Source organism: Miscanthus floridulus, chromosome 6, assembly GCF_019320115.1.
Source record: "Miscanthus floridulus cultivar M001 chromosome 6, ASM1932011v1, whole genome shotgun sequence".
Taxonomy (NCBI): domain Eukaryota; kingdom Viridiplantae; phylum Streptophyta; class Magnoliopsida; order Poales; family Poaceae; genus Miscanthus; species Miscanthus floridulus.
Genome location: NC_089585.1, coordinates 117299950 through 117306466, shown reverse-complemented (window position 1 = coordinate 117306466; position 6517 = coordinate 117299950).

The following is a 6517-nucleotide window of genomic DNA, read 5'->3' as shown; positions in this document are numbered from 1 at the left end:
AGGTTACAGGGCTCCGGCCAGGGATGACTTCGGCGCTGGCGAGATTGGGAGGCAGCGATTTGGGTGGCGGGATTGGGAGGTGGCGCCGGCGGGATTGGGAGGCGGTGATTTGGGCGTCAGGGGTTGGGAGGCGGGATTGGGAGGCAGCGGCTCCTGGCGGCGCCCGGCAGCGAAGCCCTACTGGCGGCGCCCGGTGGCGGAGCTGTGGTGGCGTGCGGTGCCTGCGTGAGTGGAAAGGGGAAGGGAGCAAGAGACGTACGAAGCGTTTTCTCGATCAAAAAAAATGTTTAGCCTTTTAGCTCCCGCGCACAGTACTGTTTTGGCGCGCGGTCTCCCGCCCACAGCACGTACCCCTTCGCCGACACTTCGACAGTTGTTTAGGTAGGCTAGGACGACACTTTTTTGGTCTAAAAACTTTCGCCGACACTTTATGTGTTGGAAGGAGAAACGCCGACATATAAGCTGTAGCCTTATATTACTATTGCCGACACTTTAAGTGACGCTAAAAAGGTAAAGAATTGCTAACACATTACTCGTTGGAAAAACCCTTGATTTACCAACACATGATTGTAGGGAAAAGTGGATCATGGTGTAGTGATACCTGAAATCATTTCAATGTTACAAAGCTAAGCTAAAACCCTCATGGCATACTGAAACCTGTAGAAAATGTGCACATAAATTGGAGCACCAGTTTAGGAACTAAAAAAATAAATCTGTCAAAGATTTTTAGAATAGGAAGGTACATAAACATAACTGCGGCAAGAGGTATGTTTACTGTGTTCGAATCAATGAAATTGATGCTATATTTATGCATCACAGTCACTAGGCTCAGCAACAGTCACATGAATAAGGATATGAACCATTTTATTTTATTTTACGATAGAAGCATGAAACAAAGTGGCATGATTAATAAATGTTCGCCAACAAACCTATAAACTGAGTAGAAATCTAGAGTGAGCATTACAGATAAAGTTTCAGACTTGGACAAATAAAAGAGAGTGTGCAATATTCTATGTATTCTCTGTTGGATAAATTTTAGTTAGACCACTGGACCATTGTTGGTTCCTGCGCTCTAGGTTGTATCAAGTGTTCCTGAAATAACAAAATCTCAGTTCTATCACCAAATTGGTACAGTTAAGACAACACACTATATCAAAGTTCTGAATATGATGGCTTGACACCTAAAGCACGAATTAAGTGTCATTTTTAAGGATAGTGAGTTATGGTCGCAGTGTTGCATTGCAGATGTCTAGATAATCACCTAAAATTGAAGTTTGTTTTGTAAGCTCCAAAATATTTGAAGGATCTATTTTTGGTACTTTTATTGTCTCAAACTACAGTCTATCAGTAGCTAAATATTCTATAGCTGATAACTACTATGTATTTTATACATGTGTTAAGATCATGACACTTGCTTATTTGATTTTTATGGGGTGAGAAATAATTGTATGTGAAATGAAAACATAGGAACTGATACTAAGGATGTCAATGTACAGTAAACAAAAGCAGCAGACAACCATGAGGCTATCTGCACAAATCAGCCTATTTTTTTAACGCAAAGAAATTAACCTGATTAAAAATGCTTGTCAGTGCCATAGAAATAGAACCATCAGTAAGAATCAAATTTGTTTCCTTTTGGAGGCACTTATATAACATATACGTAATGATATCATCTACCAAAATAATCCTAGCGCTAACCTTTTTCATGTTGCTATAGAGCATAAGGTACTTCCCAATAACCTGATCACTGTCCTGACATTATGAGTTAGGAAGGCTAACTTACAAAACTGCCATCAATTCTTGTACTGAATGTTATATTTCTTGGCATGCCATACTATACAGCCTATTGAAAAATTACACAAAGTCCTGAATGACCAAATAAAAGTTGGTTTTTATACGGTACAAGAATGAGCGGAAAAAGTAAAAATAGGGAAAAAGGATTAGAACCTGGACAACAACTAAGCAGATAGCTGAAGAATCGATGATGGTTCGAAAACCAGCATAAAGTATCACCCAAGGACTGCAGAAACAGTATATGAATATAAATACAGCCAGAATGTAGGAACCATAAAAATAGGCAATTAACTGATCAACTATAATAATAATAGGAACGAAAAGGAAAATGAGGGAAAAGAGATCCTAACTTCAGTACTCAATGGACAGATGTAGCAACAGCTGGTGCTAGTTTCTAAAAATGCAGAAAATAGGACCTGGTGACTGTAGGAGAATGTGCAAGATAAGCAGGCTCTGCTGACCTGAAACGTGCTTCTAAATCAGCCAAAAACAGGACCCAGTGACTGCAGGAGAATCTAAAACATAAGCAGCATGAGCCGAGCTGAAGAGGCAAGGGAAGGAGGAGATATGTGGGGCACGAAATCTCCACAAGATAGTACCTAGACACTGCATAAGAATTTAGAAATGAATTTAGGTTGCAGTAAAGAAAATAGACATAATAAATATATAAAAAGCAGCCCAAAAACATAACCATTCATTATGAGGTGACAGTATCAAACATAAGAGGAATACACAATAAAAAATGAGAGCTAAAAAAAGAAGGGAGCAAAGACCTTACCCAGACAATAGGGTAGAAAATCAGTTATGGACCACAACTGGTGGCCAAATAAGAACTAAATATAATGCAGTCACTGCAGGGAAGCAAGAGGGAAAATCATTACACCAAAACTGAGCAGGTATAATAAATGTATAACTAAAAAAGAAGAGTAGGATGAAAATGTACGATGATGGAGGGGTTATGCTTCGTCGTAGCTTGTTGGGGCGCTGAAAAATAAAACCAAAATCAGAACAGTAGTCGCCAACAAATAGCTACATCAGTCCATTCTCAAACACTATCTGCAAGGTATATTTCATCCCTAAGCACAACCTGATGTCGCAGGCATCAAACACAAATAGCTACATTAGTTCCTTCCACATGTGCCTATAAAGCTGCTAAAGTACCACGTGGGGATATGTAAGCACCTAAACATATGGAACTGCTATGCTCAAGTAAATATGTCCTGAGGAAGGTCACCATGGATTGGTAACAAAGAAAATGTAGTCCATCAGTCCAGATAGAGATAAAAATATGTGCACTAACTAATAGGCGCCACAAATCACACATGAAAAAAAGACATAAAAAGCACTGGCCTTGCTGCTCTTTCAAATAATGCTATTCCTTTTTGTTATTTGTTAGCAAGAAGGCTTGACAGCAGAGTCCTAATCTAGGTGGTATAGTCAACGCGATGCATTCCAACCAATTGCCAAGGAGCTGTAGAGCAATGAAAATCATGTAGCAATAAATTAGGATTATTGCACTGTAGTGCCCAAAAGATTAAAAAAAGAGATAAATTCGTAGATATTTGAAATAGTTTTGGATTGTACAATTAGGTACCTGAATTTTTTTCAAATGAAGAATCAATCTATTGCAGCTTAGAGAACATACCGGTGTGTACTGGTGCAGGGGCTGCAGGCTGAACTTGTTGGTGATTTCAACGTGAGCCGAGCCGAGCTTTAGGAAGATCCTGTTGTTTGCCATCATGAGAAGCCAAGCCAAGGGCACCCACGAGCACGACCGGTGCTGGTGGTGCTTGCGTGCTGCGGCTCGCTGCCGACTCCCACCCTGGCGGCCGGAATCAACCGGCCCGGCCTTCCCCTCCCATATGTTGCATATGTATGTTTCAAGTGTTTCAGACTTTTCAGAAGTATGTTGCGATTGTTTCATCTTGATGTTGCAAAAGTAGATCGGGAGGATGTTGCACGTGTTGCATATGTTACAAGTGGTTCAGAGGCATGTTGCAAGCGTTTGTTCAAAATATTTCATCTGTTCTAGACGTATGTTGCAATCGTTTTTTATCTAGATGTTTCACATATATGTTGCAACAGTATGTTCCAAATATTTCATTTGTTTCAGTCTATGTTGGAGTAAGTGGTTTCATGTTGCAAGTTGGAACTATTTTATTGGGATGTTTCATGTGTTTCACACCCATGTTGCAAGTGCATGTTCCTAATGTTTTATGTGTTTTCAGTCTTACGTTGCTTTCATGTTGCAAGTGTTTTATGTTGTTCAACCGAAGACGAGCTGAGGGCCGACGGACGAGAGCACTGGGGCGGTGAATGGTGGTGTTGCGGGTCGAGGCGCGCTGGGGGCATGCTCGTCCTTAGTTGCTCATCCCGGCACCTGAGTGTTGCACGCGCGGAGAGTCGATAGAGAGAGGAGGCTCAGGGTATGGGACCGACGGGCACAGAGACAGCGGTGGAGTGCACTCGTGGGTGCGGGGCGAAGGCAGACGGAGCGGGCTACATAGACGTCTAGGCGCTGGCACACCCAAATAAATATATTCTGATTGTACCTTGATTTTTTATATATACAAGTAATAATGTGTCATGCTCGACGTCTCTGTTCCTAGATACTATCTGTCGGTGCAGAAAGTGACCAACAAGTAAATATTTATAGTTTTGCCGTACATTGTGATCGGAGGTGACCTAGCACTCAATGACACAGGGTTTATACTGGTTTAGGCAATGTGCCCTACGTCCAGTTTGAGTCAATCAGTGACTTTATTCCTAAGCCTAGGTGCTTAAAGTTTATAGTGGGGTTACAAACGAGAAGGGGAAAGATGGGGTGCACGAGAGGTCCGGTTGGCTCCGGTCGGAAGGGTCGAGAGCGACAAGAGCTCCTCTATGAGCTAAGTGTTTAAGCGTGTGCTTGAGGTCCGAACCTGGCGGTTCTGTGGTTGTGAGCTAGTGAACTTGATTGATCTATATGAACTTGAATCAACTTGAATGTTGGGAGAGAGCACATCCCCTTTCATAGATGAAGGGCATGGCCTTACAAGTGAGAGAGAGAGAGTTCGTGTGCTTCTAAGTCTTGTTGCCTATGCCAGCGGGTACAGGAGGATGGTAGGCATCCACAACACTGTTGGATGTTGGTTGTATGTGGGAGGTTACGTCGTCTTATTTTGGGTATGGCAGATGTCGGCACCTGTATATATTGTTGATGCCCAGAGATATGTGAGGAGTTTCACCATATTCACTCGGTACGGTAAATCCCGGCGCCCACAACACTATCGATGCCCAGAGGCACGTGGAGGGCCTTACCGTATGGGAGTTAACGGCGCCCACAATACTATAGAGGAAAATGTCGGCGCATACTATACTGTTTGTGTCAGGGCGGTTGTATAGTACTGTTCATGCAGGTGATAGGGTACGGTCCCTGGTATCATGGTTTGACTTGAGCGCCTTACCTTGCTTTCTCTGTTCATTCTCTAGTCCTTTTCGGGCGGGCGTCCCCGATCGGTTGGTCCTAGTCGGCTCTGGTTGCACCAGTCAGAGAAGAACAGTGAGCAGGGTCTTTGCATACCCTGGTCGGAGACATGGGGTCGAAGTCGGAGATAGTGCTTTGCTTGGCCTTCCGACCAGAGAGACCATCCAGAGGCGACTAGAGACCAAAGTGAGTGCTCCGGTCAGAGAGGTGGGCCAGAGTCAACAAGCGGGCATTGTTCCTCCTCTGCCAAACCTTCCGGTCGGTGACTCGACCGCCCTTCTGGCCTATTGTTTTAGACTCTTGGGCTAGCCCATGAGTTGCGCGCTGTCTGCTTGGGCCAAACCTTTGTGGGGAAGCCGGTCTGCAAGGGACCCTAGGTTTATGCACCCAACAGGAGCCCCCGAGCCCCCGGGCATTTCGGGCAGAATCGTTCGGGGCATTTTTGTCTCGATGGTGGGTGCGCGCGAGCGCACCCGCGGGTGTAGCCTCCGAGCCCCCGGGCGGTTCGGGTAGAACCGTCTGGAGGGTTTTCTGTGTTGTCAGCGGGGGAGGTTTTTGTTTTGTCGGCAGGTGCGCTCGAGCGCACCCACGGGTGTAGCCCCCGAGCCCCCGGGTGGTTTGGGCAAAACCGTCTGGCGGTGTTTGTTAGCGGGCGTGTGCGTGTGTTTTTCAGTCAAGATGGAGTTGTTTAACCAAGGCATCGTTGTGCAGCCGAGGTGGTTAGTTGTTTTTATGGATCGGGTGAGACGGAACTCGCGGATCCTGGCGTCGATGCACGTCGTGGGATCGGGTGAGGCAGTTAGTTTTTTAGGGATCGGACAAGACAGAGCTTGCGGATCCTAGCGTCGGTGCGCGTCGTGGGATCGGGCGAGTCGGAGTCATGGATCCTGGCCTCGGTGCGGTCCGTGCAACTGAGGCAGTTAGTTTAGTTAGTTTTGGGATCGGGCGAGCCGAAGCTCGTAGATCCTGATGGGGCGAGTTCAGGGTCATAGACCTGGGTCTTTTGGAGCGCAGTAAGAGCGTAGCCTGATGGGGCGAGTTTGGGGTCATAGACCCAGGTAGTTTTGGAGCGTAGTCAGAGCGTGGCTGGATTGGGTGAGTTCAGGGTCATAGACCCGAGTAGTTTTGGAGCGTAGTCGGAGCGTAGCAGGATGGGTCGAGTTTGGGGTCGTAGACCCAGGTAGTTTTGGACCACAGTCGGAGCATAGATGGATGCGGCGAGTTCGGGGTCACAGACCCAGGCGTTTTGTGTCTTGA